The sequence below is a fragment of the Eulemur rufifrons genome, chromosome 1 (assembly GCF_041146395.1).
Source record: "Eulemur rufifrons isolate Redbay chromosome 1, OSU_ERuf_1, whole genome shotgun sequence".
In the NCBI taxonomy this organism is placed as follows: domain Eukaryota; kingdom Metazoa; phylum Chordata; class Mammalia; order Primates; family Lemuridae; genus Eulemur; species Eulemur rufifrons.
In genome coordinates, this window is record NC_090983.1 from 70,317,643 (window position 1) to 70,345,378 (window position 27,736).

A 27,736-nucleotide genomic window follows, 5' to 3' on the forward strand; every position below is an offset into this window, starting at 1 on the left:
ATATTATCTGTAGGAATTTTGTAGATGTTCTTACCAGGTTGTATTTTATCCTTTCTATTCCTAGTTTGCTAAGACTTTTTTTTAAATCAAAAATCGGTGTTAAATTTTGTCAAGTACTTTTTCTGCCTCTATTGGTTTGATCACACGGTTTTTTTCTTCTTTAATCTGTTGATATGGTCAATTACATTGCTTAATTTTTGAAGGCTAAATCTGTCTTGCATATGTGAAATAAATCTTACTTGGCTGTGGTGCATAATTATTTTTATACATTGTTGTATTTGATTTCCTAGTAATTTATTGAGGATTTTTACATCTATGTTCATGAGAGATATTGGTCTTTAGTTTTTCTCTCATAATATCTTCATTTGGTTTTTGTATTAGGGAATTCTAGCCTCATAGAATGAGTTAGGAAGACTTCCCTTTGTCTTCATTTACTGGAAAAGAATATGGAGCATTGATATCATTTCTTGGTTGACTTCAACAGTGAAATTATCTTGGCATGGTGCCTTTTGGGGGAAGGTTATTATTGATTCCATACATTTAATAGATAAAAGACTATTCAGGTTACCTATTTCTCTTTGTGTGAGTTTTGGTAGTTTGCATATTTCAAGAAATTGGTTCATTTCATCTAAATTATCAATTATATGCAAAGAGTTTTCCATAGTATTCTTTTAATGTCCATAGAATCTATAGTGATAACCCTTTCATTTCTTATTTAATGATAATTTGTGTCATTCCTCTTATTTATTTATTTACTGTTTAGCCTAGCTAGAGTTTTATCAATTTTATTAATCTTTACATAGAAATAGCTTTTGGCTTTATTTTCCCATTTTGAGTTTCATTGATTTCTTCCCTAATTTTTGTTATTTCTTTCTTTCTTTCTTTTTTTTTTTTTTTTTGATTACTTTAGTCATAAATTGTTCCTCTTTTTCTATTTTTCTAAAGTGGAAGCTTAGTTTATTGATTTTAGATCGCTCTTTTAATATATCTATTTAATGCTGTAAATTTCCCTCTAAGCATTGGTTTATGGTATCCCACACATTTTGATAAGTTGTATTTTCACTAACATTTAGTTGGAAATATTTTTAAATTTCTTTTGAGACTTCTTTGACCCGTATGTACTTAAAATTACTTTGTTTAATTCCCAAAGATTTGGGATTTTCCAGTTTTCTTTGTTACTGATCTCTAGTTTAATTGTATTATGGTCTGAGATCATACTTTGTATGATTTTTATTCTTTTAAAATTTATGGTATTTATTGTATTTCATGACTCAGAATCTATTGTGCCTAGGAGAATGTTCCATTAGACCCTGAGAAAAATTAAAATTCTGCTACTGCTAGGCAGAATATTCTATACTATCAATTAAATAAAGTTGGTTGATAGTGATGATCAGGTCAGCTATATCCTTACTTGTTTTCTGCCTGCTTGTTCTACCAATTACTGACAGAGGGATATTGAAGTCTCCAACTATGATTGTGGATTTGTCTATTTTTCTTTTCAGTTTTATTGGTTTTTGTCTCTTGTTCTTTTGATGCTCTATTGTTAGATGCATACACATTTAGGATTGTTTTATCTTCTCAGAGAACTTCCCCATTTATCATTATGCAATGACTCTCTTTATCTGTGATAATCTTTCTTGTTCTGAAGTCTGTTTTGTCTAGAATTAATACAGGCACACCAACTTTCTTTTGATTAGTGTTGTCATGGTGTATCTTTCTCCTTGTCTTTATTTCAACTGAGTCCTTATATTTAAAGTGAGTTTCTTTTAATAGACAACATAGAGTTGGGTCTTGTTTTTTAAACCATATTGGCAATGTCATTTAATTGATATATTTAGACCATTCCCATTGAAAGTGATTACTGATATAGTTGGATTAATTAATATCTACCATGTTTGTTACTATTTTCTATTTGTTCTTTATTTTTCCTCCTCTTTTTCTGCTTTCTCTGCTTTTACTTGAAAAGTTTATATGATTCCAATTTATCTCCTCTTTTAGCCTATTAAGTATACTTTTTAAAAAAATTACTCATTGTCCCAGAGTTTACAATACATATTTTAAACTAAGCTATGTCCACATTAAAATAGCACTATACTGTTTCATGTATAGTACATGAACCTTATAAGAGTATTTCCAATTCCCCCCTCCAATCCTTTATAATATCGTAGTCATTCATTTCACTTATCCATATTTTATAATCACCAATAAGCTATTATTATTTAATAGATTAGTACGTTAATAATTTAATATTTAAATGGTGATCTTTTAGGTTAAGAATAAAAATAGAATATTTAAATTTACCTTCATTCAGTACTTCTCTCTTTTGCTCTACCTTTCTTTATGTAGATCCAAGTTTCTGACTCATATTATTTTCCTTCTGCCTAAAAATCTTCTTTTAACATTTCTTATAGGAAAAGTCTACTAGTGATGAGTTTCCTCAATTTTTGTCTTTCTGATAAAGTCTTTATTTCTTCTTTACTCATGAAGGATAATTTCACTGTGTATTGAATTCTAAATTGGGAGGGGGGACTTCTTTCAACATGTTAAATAATATTTCACTCCTTTCTGTTCTTGCTTGCATAATTTCTAATTAGAAGTCTGCTTTAATTATTATCCTTGCTCCCCTATAAGAAAAGTCTTTCTTCCCCACCCCCTCTGGCTTCTTTCAAGATTTTTTCCTTTGTCTTTGGTTTTCTGGAATTTGAATATGATATGCCTAGGTATGTTTGCTTTGATTTGGTATTTTTTCTTTTGGTGTTCTCTCAGCTTCTTGGTTCTGTAGTTTGTTGTCTGTCATTAATTTTGGAAATCTCTCAGCCATTATTACTTCAAATATTTCTTTTCTGCTCCATTCTCTCTTCTTTGTCTGATTTTCCACTTATACATATGTTACACCTCTTGATGTTGTCCCTAAATTTTTGCATGTTCTGTTTTGCTTTGTTTTTATTCTTTTTTTTTTTTTTTTGTCTTTGCATTTAAGTTTGGGAAGTTTCTATTTCCCTATCTTCAAATTCATTGATTCTTTCCTCATCCATGTTCAAGTCTACTGATGTGCATATAGAAGGCACTCTTCATTTTTGTTGTAGAGTTTTTGATATCTAAAATTTCCTTTTAAACCTTTCTGCTTGCATTACTCATTGCTTATTATATGGTGCCTACTTTTTTATTATAGCCCGTAGCATATTAATCATAGTTATTTTAAATACCCTGTCTGGTCATTTTAACATCTGTGCCATATCTGAATCTGATTGTGATGATTGCTTTATCTTTCAAACTGTTTTTCTTGCCCTTTGGCATGACTTGTAATTTTCTATTGAAAGTGAGACATATTTGTATGGGATATAGGAAATAGAAACTGAAATAAATAGGCCTTCACTGTGAGGATTTATATTAATCTGGCTAGGATTTATATTTACCAGAGACTTCAGATTTGTCTCACGTCCTTTTCTTTTTGCTCTTCTCTTAACTTTGGGCTTCCCTAAGTACTCTTCTTCAGAGAAAATCTATATCTTGCAGACCTTTCAGCTGTAATCCACTGATACTACAGCCCTGTTAGTGTGATGGGAAGGTGGGGGTGAGGCAAGCATGCTATAATCTCCTGATTAAATTTTAGTCTTTCAGTGGGCTGTGTCTCTGGGCTGTGACTTCCCAGTGTCTAGCTATTTTTACTCCTTTCTCCCTTTCTTGCTGCAGTGTTTACAATATATTTCCTTTAAACCCCAGTAGTTAACTATTTTTTTTTCTCTTATGTGAGAGAAGAAAGCTGGAGAGGCCTGGAATGGAAGAAATTTACCTCCCCCAGCTGGAGTAAGATTCTGGCAATTTTTTTTTCTCTTGGAGAGCAAACCTTTGTTATAGAGAACATTCTAGACATGTCTCACAATGATTACTCACTCATCCCCCTTGCCAGAGCAGTAAGAGTATCGTTCTCAGTTCTTCACCATGAGTTCCTGGAGATAAAGCCCATGAAAGTATGGAGGTTCCCCTAAATCTGTGCCCCAGGAGTTTTAAACTATCTCCCAGAATAATGGAAATCATTATAATATAAGATAATGTACCTAAAGCACTTAGCTTATTGCTAGCACATAAAGTTCAATAAATGGTCAATTTTACTGTAATAACAGTTCTAAGTTCTACATTATATTTGAGAAATACAAAAGTAATTAAACTGTTCTAAAGTAACCAAATGTCTATAAGGAAAAACAAACATATAAATAGATAATTAATAGATAGTATAATAATTACTATCATACTGGCATGTACAAGCTGCATCTAACTGCCTGGAGAGAGTAAGAAAAGGTATATTGGGGATATATGATGTGCTATTTCCTAAAAAATTTATTAATAAATTAGGCAGCCAATATTTGTTTAGTGGCCACTACTTGGCTAGCTTTGGGTTAAAGCTTTGTTAATACTTAATCTAGGGCCAAATTTGATAGTTTGATATTCAAAAGCTGAAAGAGCCGGCATTAGTATTTTCATCTTAGAGTCAAGAAAACTGAGGATCAAGGAGGACAAGTGACTTTCCCAAGTTTTCACGAAAAAGCTAATGTTAGAACAGAAAACAGGATTCAGGACATGTACATTTTAGAGCAGCCTCTTATCCATTGTACTGGACTAAATGTTTTTACTCTTGTACACAGAAGATAAGATATTTTATATTTTTTTCTATCAGATTCAGCAATCACACAGCTTAGAGCACATTGAAGCAGAAAAGTGTGAAATTCCCTGTATTGATAACAAGTTTTATCTGGAGCTATCTACATTTGTTATCTGGAGTTTTCTACATCCACTAAAAAGGTTCAGTTGAGAAATGACCATGTGTAATAACTAGTTGTAGTAGCACATGCTTCCCAATTCTAAACTGCATCATACCTATAGTAGATACTATATTGTATACTGGAAAATGAATGGGTAACTCCATCTTCAGGAGCCAAAATATTAACAGTCTGAAGTGATAAAATTGGAAAATTGGTACTCACATAGCTCAGCACTTAAATCACCCGCGGTACAGAAAAGGCAATTCTAAAATCCTTGAGACAGCTGCTCTGCTGGGAAATAATAGATTAAATCATGGATTGGTTTCTCTGTATTGGTGCTCATAATACTCTAGATATTATTCAATGAAGAAATGGCTTATAGATCTGCCATGAAGTGAGTGAGAAAAGTGGTCTGGACTTCAAATGGAAGTTTCCCATTTTCTGCCAATGAACCAGGGCACATTCAACTCACAGAGAGATTATATCATCTCCCCCAAAAACATCTCTAAAACTGAATTTTATAATTTTCCATTTGTGCTCAGTAATAACTATGCTACTATTTAAGACCCTCTAGCTTGCTGTAAATTTCCTAAAGAAAAGTCAGAGAAAATGATTGAATGGATAAAGGACAAATTCCATGTTGAATTGGCTGCTTTGATACATATACTCTATTAATTATCCTATTATATGGCCATCCAGAGAGGAACATTGAGATGTAATCTGATCGAAACACTACTGTGTTTCGTGTGCATGTAAACTAAAATTGAAATATGCTTACAGTTTCTACTTGCAATGTAAAGAGCTGTGAAAATGTCACTCCCTTTTTCTTGCAACAACAAAAGCCAAAGAAACTTCAAGTTTTATACCTTTTTTAACCAAACAGAGAATTGAGGTCACAGGTCAACCAACTAACCCAAAATCTAAGGAGATCAAACACAGAACATGAGCACTTTCTTACTAAGGGCAAATGCTGCTAGTAAAAGGTTATATGAATTCAACTGTAATTGTTAACAAATTGGTAGAAGTCAACATGGGCTGGAGAAAGTGTGGATCCCCTGGGTCTAGAGATACAGAAAGGAATACACAAATACCTATAACCTTTTCCCCATGGACCTCACCAAGTGCTCAAAGACAAAAAACAATATAATAAAAAAAAACAAAAACACTGGAGTGGTTCCACAGAGGGCATTGATTTCTCATGATACCTGCCTGGGAGAGGGGTACATGAGCCACTGCGGGACAAGCACAAAGTCCTACCCAGATTCTTCCTCCCTATCGCCCCTAAGGAAAAATAGCCTTTAGGTGGGAAGGAAGGACAAACACTGCTGTCCTTGGGGAGCTGTTAAAAACTCATTCTATCTGGAGAAGAAAATAGGAAAAAACCTTCTACCCCTGGGAGGAATGGCAAAAATATAGGCTGGCCTCAGAACAGTAGCTGGGAGAGGACCAGGAGCACTAAGAAAGCAGCATTCCAGAGACCCAGGGGCACACTGTCTGCCCAAGACTAACACTTCAGAGCAACAGAATATTTCTCCCCCATTCACACCACCAGGAAAACAAGGATTGAATAAGAGGCAATGGTGGAATATGGCTGGGAGAGGAATAGGAGAGAAAAGAGAGTAGGGAGAGAAGCAAACTGAGGCAAAGCTGACCGGGAAGACCCAATGCTGAGGACACCACAGACATTGAGAAAACCTGGCAAATGAGCCCCCACCCTCACACAAAATATCCCAAGAGGAATTTGAAACCCGTGGTTCTCTCAAGGTATCCAGCAACAACAAACCCAAAGTCAGTTCAAGTCGAGACTAGACTGGCTCAAGTCCCCATACTAAAGGCTCAGCAGAAGATAAGACATGTCTATTTCCAGGCATAAAACTCTTTACCTTAGTCTCTCCTGCCGTATATAATACATAAAGCTTTAAAAACAAAAATAATTAGGCATACGAAAAAGCAAGAAACACACACTGCCACGTAAAAAGGCATTAAACAGGATCAGGCTGAGGTATGGTACAGATATTGGAAATATATCTAATTATATTAAAAGTCAAAATAACTGTGATTTATATTTTTAAAGATTTAAGAGAAAGAGTGGAGAACAGGCAGGGTAAGAAAGGTAATTTCACCAGAGCTGGAAACCATAAGAAATAATTAAGTGGAAATGGTAGAAACACAGTAAGAGGAATGAAGAATGCCTATAATGAGCTCATTTCTAGACTTGAAACAACTGAGGAAAACATCAGTGACCTTGCAAATAGGTCAGTATAAATTACCCAAACTAAAACACAAAGAGAGAAATAAATAGATAAAGCATCCAAGAGCTTTGGGACAATATCAAGCCATCTAACATGCACATTACTAGAATAACAGAGGAAACAAGAAAGAGAACAAGGTAGAAGAAATACTTGGAAAAAAAGGGACTGGATTTTCAAAAATTAATGACACACAACAAACCACATCTCCAAGAAGCTCAGAGAACACCAAATATGATAAATAGCAACCCCCCCCGCCCCCCCCCCACACACACATGGAATATCATATTCAAACTGCCGGGGAAAAAAAATTAAAAGGAAATTTTGAAGGCAGACAGAAAAAACACACGTGTGTAATGTAAACACATGACATGGAGAGGAACAAAGAATTATAGCAGACTTCTCATTGGAAGCAGTGGAAGCCAGAATATAATGGAGTAAAAATGTCAAAGAGCTCAAAGAAAAAAAAAAATGTCATCTTAGAATTCTGTAGCTAAAAAAAAAAAATCTTTCACAAAGTGTCAGAGAAATGAAGACTTTCTCAAAGAAATAACAATAGAGGATTCATTACTATGAAACCTCCACTGTTAAAGGATGTTCTTCAGGCAGAAAGAACATAATACCACACAGAAACGTAGATCTGCACAAGTAAATGAAAAGATTTAGGGAACAAATGAAGATAAAATAAACTTGTTGGTTTCTTCCTTTTTAATATCCCTGAAAGATAAATATCTAAAAAAAATTGTTGTAATATATTGTGTGTTTACAGCTTATATAAAATATCTGACAGCAGAAGAGCAGAGGGCGAGAGGTTGAAATTGGGAAAGTATTTTTGTAAGATCTTTACAAAAAGTGATCTCTGATTATTCAAAGATGTATATTCTAAAAGAATATTGACAAATAAAATTTTTAAAAGAACTATATAATATGTCAAAAGAGAAAAAGTGGTTTAGCACAAACAACAGAAAAATTGAAAAACAAAATGGCATAAATAACAGCCAAAGAAACAGTCAAGAGAATAAACAGACCACCTACAGAATGGGAAAAAATTTTTGCATACTACACATCAGATAAAGGACTGATAACAAGAATCTATTTAGAACTCAGGAAAATCAGCAAGAAAAAATCAAGCAACCCTATCAAAAAGTGGGCAAATGACATGAATAGAAACTTCTCGAAAGAAGATATAAGAATGGCTAACAAACATATGAAAAAATGCTCAACATCCCTAATCATCAGAGAAATGCAAATCAAAACCACAATGAGATATCACTTAACTCCAGTGAGAATGGCCTTTATCAAAAAAAACCCAAAACAACACATGTTGGCGTGGGTGTGGAGAGACAGGAACACTAATACACTGCTGGTGGGACTGCAAACTAGTGCAACCCCTGTGGAAAGCATTATGGAGGTATCTTAAACAGATTCAAGTAGACCTGCCATTTGACCCAGCAATCCCATTACTGGGCATATACCCAAAGGAAAAAAGATCATTCTTTAACAAAGACACATGTACCCGAATGTTTATAGCAGCACAATTCACAATAGCAAAGATGTGGAAACAACCCAAATGCCCATCAATACATGATTGGATTAGTAAGCTGTGGTATATGTATACCATGGAATATTACTCAGCTATAAGGAATGATGAAGATACGACATCTCTATGGTTCTCCTGGAGAGAGTTGGAACCCATTATATTAAGTGAAGTATCCCAAGAATGGAAAAACAAGCATCACATGTACTCACCAGAAAATTGGTTTCCCTGATCATCACCTAAATACAAATCTGGGAACGACACCAATTGCATATCAGACTGAGGTGGGGGGTGGGGGAGGGGATGGGGGTATGCCTACACAATGAGTGCATTGCGCACCGTTTGGGGAGCGGTAACACTTGAAGGTGCTGACTCGGGAAGGGGGCATGGGGAAGGGAGGGATATATACCTCATGATGGGTGCAATGTGCACGACCTGGGGAACAGACACGCCCGGAGCTTTGACTTGGGGGGAAAGGCGGTACAGGAGCAACGTATGTAACCTGCAATTCTGTATCCCCCATAACAAGATGAAATAAAAATAAATAAATAAATAAATTAAAAATGGCATAAATAGAAAACAGCAAGATGGCAGGATTTAATCCAGTTATAGCAATAATTACATTAAATGCAAATGATATAAAACACCAATTAAAAAACATATTTTAGGTTAAATAAAAAAGCAAGTCCTAACTATATGATGATTAAAAAATCCCACTTTAAATATAAAACATAGTTGAGTTAAAAGTAAAATGTTAAAGTAACATGAGTTAAATAAGAAATCAAAAAGGAAGGTAGAAAATAGTTTGAATGGATTAAAAATGAACACAAAACATAGCAATATTTGTGAGATACCACTAAATAGACTTTGAGGAAAATCTATGGTACTAAATATCAATGTTAGAAAAAAATTACATTCTCAAATGAATGATTTTAGAATTTTTCTTAAGAAACTAAAAACGATGAGCAAATTAAGCCCCAGAGAGAAAAAGATCCAGTTTCATTCTCCCACATGTAGCTATCCAATTTTCCTAGCATCATTTATTGACTAGAATGTCCTTTCCCCAGTGTATGCTTTTGTCTGCTTTGTCTAAGATCAATTGGTTGTAGGTATACAATTTTATTTCTGCAATCTCTTTTCTGTTCCATTGACCTGTGTCAACAAATAACCCCATTAAAAAGTGGGTGAAATACATGAACAGCTTTGATCCAGAAATCCCACTTCTGGGTATTTACCCAAAGGAAAATAATTCACTTTATTTAAAAAGACTCCTGCACCCAAATGTTTATCACAGCACAATTTACAATTGCAAAGATATGGAATTAACCGTGGTGTCCATCAACTGATGAGTGGATAAAGAAAATGTGGTGTACACACACACACACATACACACACACACACAATGGAGTACTAATCAGCCATAAAAAGAAATGAAATAATATCTTTTACAGTAATTTGGATGGAACTGGAGACCATCATTCTAAGTATCTCAAGATTGGAAAAATAAATATCACATTTCTCACTTTTAAGTGGGAGCTAAACAAGGGATATATATGGTCATACAGTGTTGTGATGGACATTGAAAACTAAGAAGGGAGTGTGGGAAGGGGGGTGAGGGATAAAAATCTACCTGTCAGGTACACTGTACACTATTCTGGTGATAGGTACACTAAAAACCCTAACTCAAGCATTATACAATTCATCTATATAACAAAAAAAAAAACTTGTACCCTCCAAATCTATTGAAATTAAGAGCAATATGTGTCTACTTTTACATTAGTACCATGCTGTTTTGATTACTATAGACTTGTAGTATAATTTGAAGGCAGATAATGACTCCTTGGTTATGTATATTCCTGGGCATTTTTTTTACAACTATTATAAATGGGATTGAGTTCTTTATTTGATTCTCAGCTTGGTTGTTATCAGTATATAAAAATACTACTGATTTGTATACATTGAGTTTGTAACCTGAGACTTCACTGAATTCATTTATCAATTCTAGGAGTGTTTTGGAGTAGTCTTTAGGGTTTTCTAGGTATAAGATCATATCATAGGCAAACATAGATAGGTTGACTTCCTCTTTTTCAATTTGGATACCCTTTATTTCTTTCTCTTGCCTGATTACTCTGGATAGGATGTCCAGTATTATGGTGAATAGAAGTGACAAAAGTGGGTATCTTTGTCTTGTTCCCGTTCTTAGGGAGAATGCTTTCAAGTTGTCCCCATTCAGTTTGATGTTGGCTGTGGGTTTGTCTAATATAGCTTTTATTATTTTGAGGTATGTTCTTTTTATGCCTAGTTTGTTGATGGTTTTTATTATGAAGTTATGCTGGATTTTATCAAATGATTTTTCTGTATCTATTGAGATGATCATATGGTTTTTATTTTTAATTCTGTTTGTGTGGGGAATCACATTTATTGATTTGTATAGCAATATCCTTGCATCCCTAGGATGAAACCCACTTAATCCTGAATTATCTTTTTGAAATGCTTTTAGATTCAGTTTGCTAGTATTTTTTGAGGATTTCTGCATCTATGTTCATAAGAAATAGTGGTCTGTAGTTTTCTTTCTTTGTTATGTCCTTTCCTAGCTTTGGTATCAGGGTGACATTGGCTTCATAGAATGAATTAGGGAGGATTCCCTCCTTCTTATGCTATGGAACAGTTTTAGTAGAATGTATGCCAGTTCCTCTTTGTAGGTCTGGTAGATTCAGCTGTGAATCCATCTGGTCCCGGGCTTTTTTTGTTGTTTTGGGGAGATTTTTTATTACTGATTCAATCTCACTACTCATTATTGGTCTGTTCAGGATTTATATTTCTTCCTGATTCAAGCTTGGGAGTTTGTATGTTTCTAGGAATTTATCCACTTCCTCTAGATTTTCTAGTTTGTGTGCATAGAAGTGTTCATAGTAGTCTTAGATAATCTTTTGTATTTCTGTGGTATCAGTTGTATTTTTTATTAAATGTTTTTCACAAATCACTTTCTAATTCTTATTTTTGAATTATCTGTGTTACTCTTAGTAGTAAAACACTGGCCTTGCTATTTAGAAATTTAAGTAAATATTTGAAGTCTCATTTACTTAAAAATAAGATCAGCTTTATTATAACAGCTATTAAGAGAGAACAGTGTGTCTGGTGGTCTATAACATAACACAGCACATGGCAGTTTAATGTAGCATACTGTAATTGCTTGGGAAAACGTGCTTCCATGTGTCAACAGCATGCAATCTGTTTTTTCATAGCAATTGATTTTACAAAGGGTGGGTATATTTATGTGACAGGAATTATGATGATGGAATATCTAGCTTCTTATTGCCTCCTGGCAAACACTCCTTTTTCTATTTAAAGTTGTTATTGAGTCATTAAAATTACTCCTATACAGAAGTGCTATATAAGATGTTGCCATTCATCTGCTATGGTCAGCTATCCTAACAAGGTAAATGGTGTCTTGGCTTACCTCTTTCAATATAGAATTTCTCATCTGAGACTACTTTTGCTGAGGACATTCATGGGTATGATGCATTGTGGGCATTCCATTATCCAGGGCCCTATCAACATTTTGCAGGATTCTTGTAGTGGACAAACTATTCTTTTAAAATATTTTAAAACATTTCATCCATTCAACTCTTGGTGAATAAGAAAGAAGAAATTATATTAACCACAAAACTTTTAGTACACATTATAATGTACAGTGGTCTTCTCTCTAGAGAAGGTGTTTTCTCTAGAAAACAAGTAGGGACATTCCTTCTTGTCTCATATCACTATTGTGTTATAATGATTCATGTTTTCTCCCTTCAAAGACAAACTGAGTTATGTTAAGCATAGAGTCATATTCTTCTCTTATTACTTATTTGTAAGCACTACTTCTCTTAATGAATACTAGTTCTCGTAGCATCCCAATACTTCCATTGTATCAGGCAATAATGGCCCCACAGTTCACAATATATTTATTTTATTTCATCCTCTAAGAAATCCCGGAAGATAGATATTGTGTCCATCTTATAGATGAAGGAAGTGAGGCTCAGAGAACTAGAGAAATTTGACCAAAATCACACAGCTCTTAAGAGCAGAGATGCAATTGGAAGCTGAATCCGTGTGATTTCCAAATAAGCTCCTTCTAATGTATTATATTTCCCCTCCTCAAGGCCAAGGCACATCATTTGTATCTTTCCCCTTCTGTTATCCCTTACAGCATCTAGTGTACTAAGCACATAATGTTGAGAGACAATTCTTCATGGTATTTTTTCACATCCTTCGACTATCTTTCCAATGATGTTTTATAGCAAACAATCTTAGAAGATAGAGGTAATGTCTCCTTCTGGGGCAGAGGGACATTTGTTTTCTGACCAGGATAATATAGATCATGTCTCCCTGCAGAGCAAAGGTTGGATGGGTTTTACTAGCAGCCTCCTTATGAGATTTGAGGTTTCCTAAGCTCAAAGTTCCTCAGCTGTGACACATCCCCATTGTATGTGAAACGTTCACCTGAGCCACTCCCACCACCCCCAAGGGACATGGTGTGGGGTGAGGGGTTGGGGAGGAACTAAGCTGATACAAAGATAAAGTTATCCTTCCTGCTGTGCTGAGTAATAAAGTCCCAGGGGTCTTGTGTGGCAGGCTAACTTGTTAGTTTGCAAGTAGGGCAAAATCACAGACCCTTCACAGTTCTTGACAATCGCAGGTACTCTGTACATACCTGTTGACTTTTCAAAGTACATTTCATTAGGTGGTGTTCAAATACTTTGCAATTTCATGACCCATGGATGCGTAAAACTCTTTGTTATAACTATTTCATATAATTCGCTCAGACAGAATATCTAGTTTCTGATACAAGTAACATAACTTGATGCAACCCACTCAGAAGTCACACAAATGCCTTATCTCTTTTATAATGCTAAAGAGTATTTTCTATTTAAATAAATAAATACAATCCATTTTCTATTCTGAGCAGCCAGACTACTGTGTAAACTAATTATGGTTATCAGATTAATAATAATAAAAAAGAATCCTTGATTCTCGCTGTCCAAAGCCAATGAGATTGGATTTCAGATTCTATTTTAACTGTAAAAAGACAACATATAATCTTTCATTCAAAAAATTAGTTTTTTCTAACATCATTTCAAACCTATTATTTTCCGAGTAAAAATCCTTACATCTGTTGAGTCACAAGTAACCTGAGTCACAAGTAACCTGTCATTGTTTCTAGGTAATTTAAACTGCGAATACCAGCAAGAATTAATTACCTCTATTTCATTTGCACTCAGATTCTCTTCCTAAAAGAAGACTCTGATCTTTAAACTCCTTTGATTTAATTGATAAGTATAATGATGCAATGTGCACAATGGGAAGAGCACACTGTTCCTTTGAAGATGATATAGTATAATGAAAGAATAAGACAACATTGGGAAATTAAGCCAAGTTTTGAAGGAGGAGAAATAAAATCAAGAAGCTGGCATTAGAAAATTTAGTATGGTTCATTTTCTCCTTTCTAGGTTAGACTTTTGAGCTATTAACATATTTGTAAATTCTAATAGACTAGCAATTTGAACATAAATAGCAAAGGATATGTAGCTAGAAAAAAAAAACAGGCCTCTTAAATATTGTCAGGTTTTCAAATCTTCAGTAGGCATTTGACAATAGAATGTGCTAGGCTTAAGAAAAATACAGCATCCTGTTTTGAAATAAATTTCTCTATGCTTCTGTAAATTCTGCTTTTTTATCAGCATCACTTTATGCAGATAGCATAAGTGAGGAGAAAAGAAGAGGAAACATGTTTTTGAGCTTGCTACCTGCTACAAGTAACCTGTGCCTTTTTCTATCATTCAGACTGCAGCTGGCAACATAGTAGATTTAAAATCAACAGAAGGAATGAGCTCTCCTCTTCATGCTTAATGTTTAACTCTTACTGTTTCCAATCACCTCATACTCTGCCAATTGCACATGGCGCCAGTACTTCCCAAACTTTAGTGAAAATCAGAATCTCCAGCTTGTCAAAACACGGACTCCTCCTCTACCCTTTGATTTAGTTTCAGAGCATGAATTTGTGTCACTAGTAGCTCCTGGGTGCGGTTGATGCTGCTAATTCTTGGGCACTCCCCATTAAGTATCACTGGGAGACACTATATTATCAAGAGCTCAGAGTAGGAAGTGTACCAGACCTTAATGCTTTTAGCTTCTACTCCTCCCTTCTTATAAAGATTAATGTTATGGAAAAAAAAAAGAACTATCGCTTTTCTGCTATCTTATCACTATGATAGCCATAGGAAAAAAAAAGATGTATTTTGGGAGAAGTTTTTAAAAGGATTGTCAATGTTAGAATTCCAAGAACTATACTAAATTTATTTCTTACCTTTAAAATTCCATTAAATTCAAAATAATTTTGTAGTAAACTGCCACATAACTGGATATGAATGTGTTGTCTCATCTTCTATTAGATGTTCTACATAACAACATTTTCTGCACAGCATGAGTTCAAAATATGATAGTTAGGTCATGTAATTATTACTATTGTTACCAGTAACTAACATTTATCAGGACTAAGGATCCAAGTGCTTTCACAAATATAACAATATTTCATTAAATATCATCATGGTAGAAACAGAAACCCTAATATTGAATTTTTTTTTTATTTTGGCCACAATTAGGCAGTCTGGTTCTCTCTCTACATTTATAAAATTGCCTACCAAACTTGCAGAACTCTATTTAGCTGTGTGTAGACACAGCCTTTGAAAAATTATTGCATTCCCAATTCATTTTGTTTATTAGGCCAGCATTAACCTGATGCCAAAACTAGACAAAGACTTTATACGTAGAAAAACTACAGAGCAAGTTTATGTCTCATGAATATGGACACAAAAATCCTTAACAAAACATTAGCAAATCAAATCCAGCAATATATAAAATGGATAAGTTATCATGATCCATTGAAATTTATCCCAAGAATACAAGGCTTGTTCAGCATTTAATAATCAATAGATGTAATTCACCATAAGAATGGACTAAAAAAGCAAAAATGCAGGAAAAGCATTTGACCAAATTTAGTATCTATTCAGAATGAAAATTCTCAGCAAATTAGAAAGTGAAAAGAATTTTCTCTACCTAATAACGAGCATCTATGAAATACATACAGCTAACATCATTCTTAAGACTGGAAACAAAGCAAGAATGTTCTCTCTTACTACTTCTGTTCAACATTGTACCAAAGGTCCTAAACCAAACCACAAAGAAAGAAAAAGAAATAAATGGCATAGAGATTTAACAGGAAGAAATAAAACTGTTTTTATTTCACAGATGGCATATTCATATATATAGAAAATCACAAATAATCCACAAAAACACTGTCAGAACTAATAAGTGAGTTTAGCAATGTCACAGGATACACGATCAGTGTCCAAAAATCAATTATATCTATATATAATAACAACAAATAGAAACTGAATTTTTTAAAAATGTCATTTACAATAGCATGAAAGACCACAGAATATTGCGTAACACTTCAAAAATGTGAAAATTTTGTATTCTTAAAATTACAAAACACTGTCCAGGGATTTAAAGTAGATCTAAGTAAACACAGAAAAACACTGTGCTTAAAGACCAGAAGATTCAGTATCAATAAGATATTAGTTAATTCTCCCCAAATTGATCTGAAGATTCAATGCAATTCTAATTAAAATCCCAGCAGGATTTTTGTTAAAATTTCGAAGCTGATTCTAAAATATATTAGAACATGCAAAGGACTAAGAAAAGATAAAATAATTTTAAAAAAGAAGATAAAAGTTGGAGGACTCAAATTTTACCTGATTTCAAAATTATATAGTTACAGTAACCAAGAAATTGGAGCGTTGGTATAACGATAGGCACAATGCTCAATGGAATAGTATCAGAATCCAGAAACACATACACACCTGGTCGGTAAAGTTTTTACAACAGTGTTAGTATAATTCAATGAGTGGGGGAAAAGACAGTTATTTTAACAAATGGTTCTGGTACGATTGTACATTCAAATGCAAGTTAAGTAAACCCTACCCTTACCTTGAACCACACAAACAACAAAACTCAAAATGAACCACATAGCTATTAAACTTCTAGAAGAAATCATAGTAAAAACTCCTTCAAATTCAAATAAGCCAGGCAGGGTGGCACATGCTTATACTCTCAGCTCCTCAGGAGGTTGAGGTAGGAGCATCATTTGAGCTCAGGAGTTTGAGTCCAGCCTGGGCAACATAGCAAGACCCCATCTCTAAACAGGAAAAAAAACTCAAATGATACAATAAAGAGATACTATTATAAACCTAATAAAATCACTAAAATTGAAAATACTGGTAATACCAAATGCTGGTGAGGAGGCAAAGCAACTACAGCCCTCATATATTGCTGGTTGAAATGCAAAATAATAAAATCACTTTGGAAAATAGTTTGATAGTTATCTGTAGAGTTAAATGTACAGTTATAAACCCACCAATCTCACTCCTAGGTATGTATTCAAGAAAAATTAAAATGAATGCTAACAAAAAGACTCATATTCATATGTTTATAGCAGCTTTATTCATAATTGCCAAAAAGTGGAATCAGGTTAAATGTTCATGAACTGGATAAACAAAATGTGCTGCAGCCATAAAATGGAATATTATTCAGCAATAAAAAAGAACAATCTACTGATACATTCAACATCCTGGGTAAATCTTAAAAGTATTATGCTAGGTAAAAGACTCCAAATATAAAAGGCAACAAAAATAGTGTGTTTCCATTTATATATATATATATATATATATGTGTGTATATATATATATATAAACCTTTTGGAAAAGGCACAATTATAGGCACAAAAATCAAATCAGTGGTTGCCGGGGGCTGGGGATATGGACAAGTGATTGATTGTTAAGGGGTGTGTGAAAACTTTTTGGACTAATGGGAATGCTTTATATTTTGGTTTTGTTGGTGGTTATTACACAACTCTGTACAATTATTAAAACTCATTGACACAAAAACACACACTAAGTAAATATAACTTTTTTAAAAAGCCATTATACCTGGAGAACATTATGTTAAGTGAAGTCAGCCAGGCACAGAAAGACAAATATTACATATTCTCACTCAAATGTGGGAGCTGAAAAAGTTGATCACATGGAGGTAGAGAGTGAAATGACAGACACCAGAGACTGGGAAGTGTGTAGGGGTGGCCAGGGGGCAGGAGTGAAGACAGGTTGGTTAATGGGTATAATCATACAGTAGGAGAGAAGGAATAAGTTCTAATGTTTGATAGCAGAGTAGGGCGACCATAGTTAATGTATAGTACATTTCAAAATAGCTGCAAGTGAGGACTCGAAATGTTCTTAACACATAGAAATGATAATTGCTCTTGATGGTGGATACCCTAAATACCCTGACTTTAGCATTACATACTCTATGCATGCAACAAAATTTCACGTGTACCCCCAAAATTTGTGCTAATATATCAAAAATAAAAAATAAATTAAAAAGTAATTATAAAGTGTTGTCTTTTTTTGCCTACTGCCTTTACATTTTAGGAAAAGTTGTAGGTCTTCCTTCTTTGAGAATGTCTACTTATTTGGATATTTCAGCCCATTAATACAAATAAAACATCCTCCAAAGTTCTAAAAGGAGCACAAATACAGAATTTGGGGGTCCAGGCAAGGGTTGCCTCTCTTGTTACCTAAATTATGCAAGTTGTATACTACTCTTGTTTAACAGTTGTTTCACATTTGGTGCTGCCAAGTACTTGGATGAGACATCAAAAGATAAAAGCAACGTTTAAAGCTTATTTTTATTTGAGTATCAAGAAGAAAAATAACTCTAATGAATTGACAGCAAAAGTTTAAATCTAAGAGTTTATGATAATATAGATAATTAACTAGTCACCATGAAAGGATACTTATAAACCAAATCATTATTTTGAAATGGATAAATGAAAGCATTAATCCTTTACCCTGATTTTCCTATCTAATCAGTACCATTGGATAATTCAAAGGTATATGAGAGGAAGTTTATCTTACTAGAAGTATGGCAGCTGATAAATGAAGAAGGAATGATAGAATTAGAGTACCATCGTTTGGGATTCGTCATCAATAGCTGTTGCCATCACAAGAAAAGAAAGACAACCAGACAGTATGTGTATTCTGATGAAAGAATGCAATACTTCCTATAAAGTAATCTTATCTCCTCCCCAAAAGAAATAAAATATATATTAAATACACACACACACACACACACACACACACACACGATCTGAACATGACTGAGTTGATTCAGCCACTACAAGGGACTGATAAATATGTAAACCATGATATGAGAAAGCAATTAGCATAACCCAGATTGTGGAAAACTCTAGAGAAAAATGTTCCATTTCTTCAACAAATGACTTACAGTGGGGAAAAGAAGGTTGGCAGTAATCTATCGATTAAAAAATACCTTGAGAAACACAAGAGCCATTTGTAATGTCTCAACCGTAACTGGATTATGATTCAAGCAACAAATTAGAAACAAATTGTGATATTTGTAAGATAGCAGTATAACAGTGGGTATCATTAAGTATTGTCAATATGGTCTGACAATTTTAATGAATTTCTGATGATTAAAAATCTTATCTTTTTTAGAGATGCATAATAAAATATTTAAGGAATAAATGAGTTAAGAGCTGGGAGTATAGATTTTAAAAAAAGATTGGCTATGAGTTTGTAATTTTTAAATCTGAGTGATAAGTAAAATGGGGTTCATTAAACAATTCTGACAGCTTTTTAAACTGCTTATAACTTTCCACAACAGCAGAAATTTTAAAAATACAGAAATGCACATAAAATATTTCTTATTTTAACTGACTCTCACAATCATCTCACAATTTCAAAACTTAATATAGCCAACACTTGAAAGTATGAATAGGTTTGACCTTTCTTATTTTTTCCCTTCAGATATAAATTTTCTCTGCCCTTTCTAATCTTGTATCTAATGAGCTCTTCACTTACACTTACCAATCAATATTTTAAAGCCAAACTTCCAGGATGACCCTTCAAAATGACCTTTGCCACTGCAAATTTGCTTCTCAGCCCTATTCCAGCACTGTGAGCCTCTGGAACTCACAGTCATACAATTGGTTATAAAAAATATCCACTTTGCCGGGTGCAGTGGCTCACGCCTGTAATCCTAGCACTCTGGGAGGCCAAGGCGGTTGGATCGCTCAAGGTCAGGAGTTCGAGACCAGCCTGAGCAAGAGTGAGACCCCGTCTCTACTAAAAATAGAAAGAAATTATATGGACAGCTAAAAATATATATAGAAAAAATTAGCCGGGCATGGTGGCGCATGCCTGTAGTCCCAGCTACTCGGGAGGCTGAGGCAGTAGGATTGCTTGAGCCCAGGAGTTTGAGGTTGCTGTGAGCTAGGCTGACACCACGGCACTCACTCTAGCCCAGGCAACAGAGCAAGACTCTGTCTAAAAAAAAAAAAAAAAATCCACTTTGAAGAGTAAAATCTAGTGTCCAATATCACAACAAACCTTCAAATTCCTTTCTAAACTATTACAAATGTTGTCTCCCTATTATAGCAGCATCCTCTGCATTTTTGGTTCTACTAAAAGCAATACTAGTATTTATGAAGAAGAAGCCTCCTACTCCTTTTTCCTTTTTCTTGTCAATGACATTCCCAAGGGGATTCACATTTTCCTCCACTGTTTTACTCAACAAGTATTCAGGACCCACTGAGGGCTCCAAGAAGGGAAGGCAATCATTTCCCTCAATTTGATTAGATAGTACAAGAGAAAAATATTTTTAAAACAAAGAAATATTAGGAAATTAATAATAATTTAGTCTGACATATGCAAATTTAGTTAGTCCTAAAGGTTCTGGATAACCTTTGAGAAAAATCTTGTCTTGCACAAGGTTTTAAAAGTAAATTATTTCAATTGATGGAGATAGATAAAAAAATCTTTCAGGGCAAATTGAAACAATACTAGATTAAAAAATAGAAATTATTAACCGGTTATGAAGCAGTTCTGGGTGTGCAAAAGGACTCGACAGGCCTTACCGGAATGAAATAAAATGAAAAAATCTTCTTGGATTGGATTGATTGGATTGACCAGTTTATTTGAGCTGAATTGATTGGGTTTAATTGAAATGAGGAAAGAACATTTTCTGAGAAATAATAAGAATAAGAAAATGGATAAATGTGAGACAGCCAGAACAAGGAGCTTGGGTTTGGCTAGTTAGATAATTGGAAGGAACCATGTATTCTTAAACTATGATTCACCAAATTCAAACTTTGATTCAAATTTAGATTAAACAAACATTTCTTAAGCACATGCCACCAGGCACTACTGACTTTGTAATTTCTGCTAAAAAGAAAAGAAAAAAAAAAAAACTATTTCGGGAGCCCTTTTAGGACAAAGTGGAGGGTAAGACTGGAGTTGCAGAGATTGGCGAAGTGTCACTGGACTCCCCCAGGCCTGAACAAGCAGAGAAAGACTACCAGGATTTCAGTAACTGCACTCCCTCGGCTGAGGTGGCTGAGGTCCAAATCAAACTAAATTTATCCAAATTCTGTTTTATACCAAAAAATGCTAAAGTTCTAATGTATTAACATTAAAGTAGCCTTGTAGTCACTTTGCTTTGCTAAGTACTTTAGACTTAAGTCATTCTTCACCATGAGTATTAACGGTAGTAAAATAAGTTGCCTCTTTTCTTTTCTGCTTACTGGCCAACAAGCAGACTTGCTCAACAGAGAATACTTTTTAACAGGGTAATGAGTTCCCAAATGGGCCATGGACCAGAATGTATAGGCAGTTGACTCATCTCCTTCAGACTCCATTCCTATTTGCATCCAGTAATTTGCAAAGGGAATGGAATCCTCCTGATAAAAGAATTCAAAACATTGGTACTTGTGGTTAGGCGTAGAGAAGAAGGAAGATGGAAGAGATCCTAACAATAGTATTCTAGGGTTCCTGGGAGACAATTCATTTTGGAGAAGGGCTTAGGCTTGGTGAGCTGGACGGAAGCGTGCCGGGAGGGATATACAGTAGCAGTGGCTGTTACTGACCTTGACCCAAAGCAGCTGTCCTGGGGAGGGTGTCTTGAAAAAGAAAATCTGGTAAGTAAATTTAAAAAGCTGTTTTGGTAAATCCTGCAATGTCTTGGTGCGCAAGCCTCTTTTCTGCAAAACAGTGAAGAGGATCAATTTCCTAGACCTTAAAAGACAGATAAAGACAGGCATCCCTGAGGAAGCAAGACAAAGAATCCAACAACCACAGGAGACGTCAAGCAATAGTCCAGGGTGAAGGGACAACAATAAATTCAACAGCAACTGGAGAAGCCTCCAAGCATGTGTTAGACAATCTTGGGGTCTCCTGAAGTTACTGGAAGGGAAAGAAATCTCCAACAGAAGTCTGAGAGCCTACAGTTACGCATACTGGTATTAGAGAATATCAAAATAAGAAGATCCTGATTAACATAGCTTCAAATTAGGCGAGTGAGGAGTAAGCTGCAGGTGTGCCACAAGATACTAATCCCTTCATCTCTCAGGGTAGGCAGGGCCCTGGGCAGCCGAAGCTCCACCTTCTACCTCAGCAGGAAACAAACATCTTTAGCTCTGGCTGCTCCAGGACAATGTGCTGCTTACATTCAAGGAGGTGCTGCTCTATTACCTGGCTACTTACAGCCCTGACAATGGACCTGTGGAGTCACTGGAGGTATATTCTGGGACCCAAGAAGAAAGCCGGAACCAAGGCATGGGGGACTGCAGGTGAGCTAGAGGTTGAGGACACAGGGTGGGTTTCATAAGTGCTCTTTGTGGCTGACATGGCCTTTATGAATAACATCTAAGCCAGCTGTGGGGAGACTGTCCCAACAACACATATACATTCTATTAGTTTGAGCATCATCAACACTTTGAAATACTTGATATGAAAAAATGCTATTACATTCACAATCTGCTCACATTATTCCAAGAAATTTCCTCATTTCATTTGCTAATAGGAAAGAAAGAGCTGTAAGTTTCTTTAAGAATCACTTCTAATCTTGTGCATTTTTGAATAGCTGTGAAGAAATTGTATCACTGTCTATTGGAATAGTATGGATGACGGGGCAGAATTTCATCCCTTTATGCAATATGTATCAAGCACCTACCAGACAAAGCACTTCCCCACGTGCTAGAGATAAACAGAAGGAACAAAAATCCCTGCCTTCTCAGGAGAAAGTCAACAATGAATACGACAAAGTAAGGGATGTATGTTTTAGAGAATGATATTGCTAATGAGAAAAATAACTCAGGGATGGTGAAGGAGTTTTTCATTTTAAACCAGGATGAACAGGGACAGCCTAACAAACAAGTGCTATTGGAGTCTAGACCTGAAGGAAATCTAAGCAGGAGTGGCAAAACAACATCAAACATAAAAATTGATTTTAAAGAGTTATTGTCATGTAAACAAGCTCAACTTGTCTTTAAATTTTGACAATATTATATTAGGAAATGTCACACAAATGTAGTGTTTAATATCTTTCCTAAATCTGATTATTTTTATACTACTACTATATAGAGAAACTAACAGTCCGTGCTGAATAAGGTTCTCTGAGGTTGTATTTCCACAGTGATGGGGAGAGCGGAAATAACTGTCTACAGATTTACACTGCTATCTTTCTTGATTATAAAGATTCTGGTATTAAAAGGTAAGTTTTTATTTGCTTTTTAGCCTATATTTCTCAGGTAATGCATCTATTTCCAGTCATGGCCCTTCCAATACTGAATTGAAGGTTCCTTAAGAGCAGAAACCTTGTTTTGTTTTTATGTTCCCACACCTGGCAAAATCTGACACACAGGCACACTAATCAGCATTTGTTAATAAAGGAATTTCATTTTAAATATTTTCCTTATTTCAACAAGTAACACATGACCACTGTAGACCGTTGTAGGAAGTGGAAAGAAAGAAACTTGCCTGTTGGTAACATTCAGTGGGGACAAGAGCAGGGCACCAGCTGCAGGCCGTGCCAGGCTGCATCCATCGGCAGCAGTACGGCGATCTACTCTCTCACTCCCACCTCCAGAAATACAAATCCAGCCAAGGCAAAAAGGTAAGGAGAGTGGGCCAGCATGGTGGTCTGCCCCACGGCCTGCACCTCCAGGCTCCCTTTATACCGCTTTGGGCAGCACCCCCACAGCCTTGCAGACCAACACCAAGGCCAGGCCTTCCCTTCCCAGCTGCAGCTGAATTAGTGAGACCCAGGCCCCTCTCTGTCCAGAGACTGTCAGGTCTACAAGGCCTCTATCTCATTCCCTTTCCCCTGGAAATATCTTTAAATATAAACTCTCTCCTGCCTTTTATCTGCTCCCAGCACTCTCATCATGCCCATGCCACCCAGCCCTTCCTCCCTCCTTCTCAACTTCGCACTCCAATTTCCCTATCCACATTGCATAGATGAGGACTGGAGCAGTGATTGACACCCTCTTCTGAATCTTCCATTTTCGCTGAGTGTTCTCTGGCCTTACCTGAAACCTGAATCTTCCCTGAGGACAAGCCTCTCCACAGGAGCCGGCTAATTGTACCACACCCCACATACACAGGGGCAAGAGAAAAAGAGCCATACCTGTCTCATTCTCCAGTGCCACTTCTAAACAATTGCCACTTCACTTGTTTATAAAGCCTCACTCCTTACATACTGTCCAACTCTCCCTGGTGCCATTGTCTACCATCTCCTGGCCTTGCCTCCATTTCTGGAAAATGTGTTACCAGATTCATAGTCTTGCTCTCCAGCCCAAGTCCTGCCGTTATCCTGAGTGAACCCAATGCCCATATGGATAACTAAGCCAATAGTCTAGCCACTCACTGCCTTGACCACCTCATCTCTAATGACCATCAATTCCACTCCACTGGCTCCCTTACTTCCTATGTTCCCAGGGACACAATGTTGAAATGTGTCATTACCAAGAAATAAAATTGATAATTCAGATGTCCCAGTCATTTACCCCCAATCTCCTAGTGTTCTAGCAAGCTTGCCCAGTTACTCTCATAAATGATCTATAACCTCCCGGGTAGCACCAGTCCTGAATCTCAGCCATTCTCTTTCAACATCCTAAACTGTTTTGCCCCATGTTCCTTTCATCTCTCCCATCTGGCAAAATTCCAGTCCAGAATTAATCCAATTGCCTGCCTTCCTCACGCCTGCACCCAAATCAAAGCGCAAATATCAGACAGAGCAAGAAATATTTATAGGAGACTGAACAGGCAATTTTGTAGCATACAGAATTATTCATAGAACAGTGGAATTATGGGGAGAGAATGTAGGCATAAATAAACTTCAAAGCTTTTCCTAATGAATTTATTGGCTAAATATTTTTAAAAGGCCCATTAATTCCCTCCATGTTCATTAAGAAATTTGGATAATTATAAGTAGTACCAGCTAAAATTCTACTTTATTCCATTTAAAAGATTGCTGGTTAAGGAAACTGTTTACCAAAGGCAAATATTTACGCTGATTAAGGTTGAAGGCCAAGAAATTTATTTTTGGATAATTGTAAAACTACTTTATCAGTAAAAACTGCTAAACATTACTATGATAATTACCAAAAATTCATCTACAGATTCCAAAGACATAGCCTACTTTCCCTATCCTGCCGCTGTCAGCTATGTAACTACAAGTGCTTAAAAGTAACAAAATTGAATTTTTTAATTGAGTGTTCTAAGTCGACTTGTCAGGTTTTCTCCCAATTAGGACAATTTAGCCTTGTTTTACTGTATTAAAGAGGGTTTAAGAGACTACACTTCATTTTTTTCTTGTATACAGGTATGGTCAACCACAATTAATTTAGATTTTCAAAGTAATTGAGTGAACTATTCAGTTGAATAAAGATCATCATTAAATGACATGTTAAAATTTATTCAGTTTAATTATTTTCCAGTAAAGTTGTAATTCTAAACTAAGGAAGCTGAAATGTGTTTTCAACAAGAAATCAGAACCATGTTCAGATGTGCATTTTCCTTTACCTAGAGACACCATGTACTATTTCCAATTATATTGCTGTTATGTGAAATCTTATCTGAAATCTCCTATTGAAAAAGCCTCTAGAGCCAGTTCTTGAGCCTCTCAATAGAAAAAAGAAAATCAGCCACTGTACTTTTAATGTCACCAAAGCCAGCATTATTAATTTTTTTCTCCAGTCTTGACCACTAAAGAAAATTGGCTATTTCTGCCAGCCATGGTGACTCACACCTGTAATCCCAGCACTTTGGGAAGCTGAGGCCAGAAGATCACTTGAGGCCAGGAGTTTAAGACCATCCTAGGAAACACAGTGAGACCCCATCTCTACAAAAAAAATTTTTTTTATTTAAAGAAAGAAAATTGGCTATTTCTACCAAAAGCTAAAAATTGTCTTCAAAGGGTATCATTTATCCTTCTAAAGGATACTCAAAAGAATATACTCTGAAGAGTAATTGTTAATAGAGGAATTTCAAAAATATTTTGAACAATGATGGTCTCACTAAATATGTAACACCCCAGTGGGATTGTTTAAGGAAATAATGGCCACATACGGGTCAAAGTTCTAGTGTGCTTGTAAAAAGGTCATATCACTTGATAGTCACATCTTTTTTTTAGTTCAGCAAATACTTATCGAGCACGTATTTTGTGCTGGCACTACGCTAGGAGCTAAGTGTTAATCAACAGTAGTAAACAGGGATAGTCTCTACACTCATGGAGCTTAAAGTGTAGTAGACTCTTTAAACAGATAATAGGCAAGTAAGCAAAGAAGTACATACTTATAAATTGTGCGTGCCACAAGGTGAAAGAACAGGGTGAAGGGGTAGAGAATTTCAGTGGGATGGTCTTAAGGCAGGGGGGTCTAGGAAGGCTTCTTGTAGGAGGTTACATGTGAGCCAAAATCTAAAGGCTGAGATGGAACCCATCATTTGAAAAAGAGGGAAATTCAGATTGAGTGAAGACCCAGATGCAGGAAAAGCTAGGTGATTCCAATGAACTGGAAGAATGCTACTGTGGCCTAAGTAGGGAGGCAGGAGGATAGGGAGGGAAACAGGGCCAGTGAGGCAGAGGTGAACCAGATGACCCAGTGAACCCCAGTTAAGAAGTCCCTACCACCATGATGTATGCTAATACTAAAAAAAAAAAAAAAAAAAAAAAAAAAAAAAAACACCTAGAAAATGGTCTGTGTGAGTGAATAAAAGGTATGTAAAATATTTTGCAATGGTAAAGAAGAAACCTTGGAAACTTTTAAACCATTGATGTTTTAAGATGAAGAACTTTTGTAGTATTTTGTTTGTTTGCTTTGTAAATATTCTTTGTAAAATTTGTTAACCAAACAATAATAATATTACATTTTAGATAAAGAAACAGGTCACTGTAATGTGCTTGAAAAGTTCATTTCCAACTAAGGATTCCTGTAAAATCCTGACCATGCTACTTACTACCTGTAGCTAGCATTGTTGGCACTTCATTTGGGTCCTGTCAGATTTCTCTTACCAGCTTTGGACGCCAACCCTTCAGAGTCTACATGTTTTGCTGCTAGCTGCTCATTTTGGAAAACTTAGATTGGCCCTTAGATTTGCCCTTGGACTCTGGAGCTGCCGGCAGGTGCCCAGGTGATTAATGCTCTTCCCAACCTATGTCGAGCATAATGTCCAATTCATTTCCCCTGAAGGACAAACTGTGAGGTGCAATTTATACCCTAGGACCCCAGGAGGAATCAGGCTAAGGCTGGGACTTGCTTTCAAAGCAGACCTTTACTTGACTGCTTCTCCTACTTCCTTCCTGGATTCTCTTGGAAACACTTCCTTAATGCACCAATTGAACCCAAATGCTCAGCTCAAGTTGTCTTTCTGGGATAACTGGATCTAATCATTCTTCATTTATATACATCTGCTTCATTCATTCATCTATGCGTTCTTTCACTGATCTTTATTGAACATCTACTAGGTGTTGTTCACTACCCAAGGCATTCAGTATATGATGAGAAAAACATATTTTACCCCAACCCTATATCTAATATCATATATCCTTAGTTAATGAATTTACTCATCTTTGATTAATCAAATTATTTATTTATGCATATTTGATTAATCAAATTAAGTGAAGTTATTTCTGTTTGATTATATTTAATCAGCTTACTAAATGAAAAAGGCACAACTAAAGATATAATGCTTCCAGAAATGTTCACACTCTAAATTCTTCCTAAAATAAAT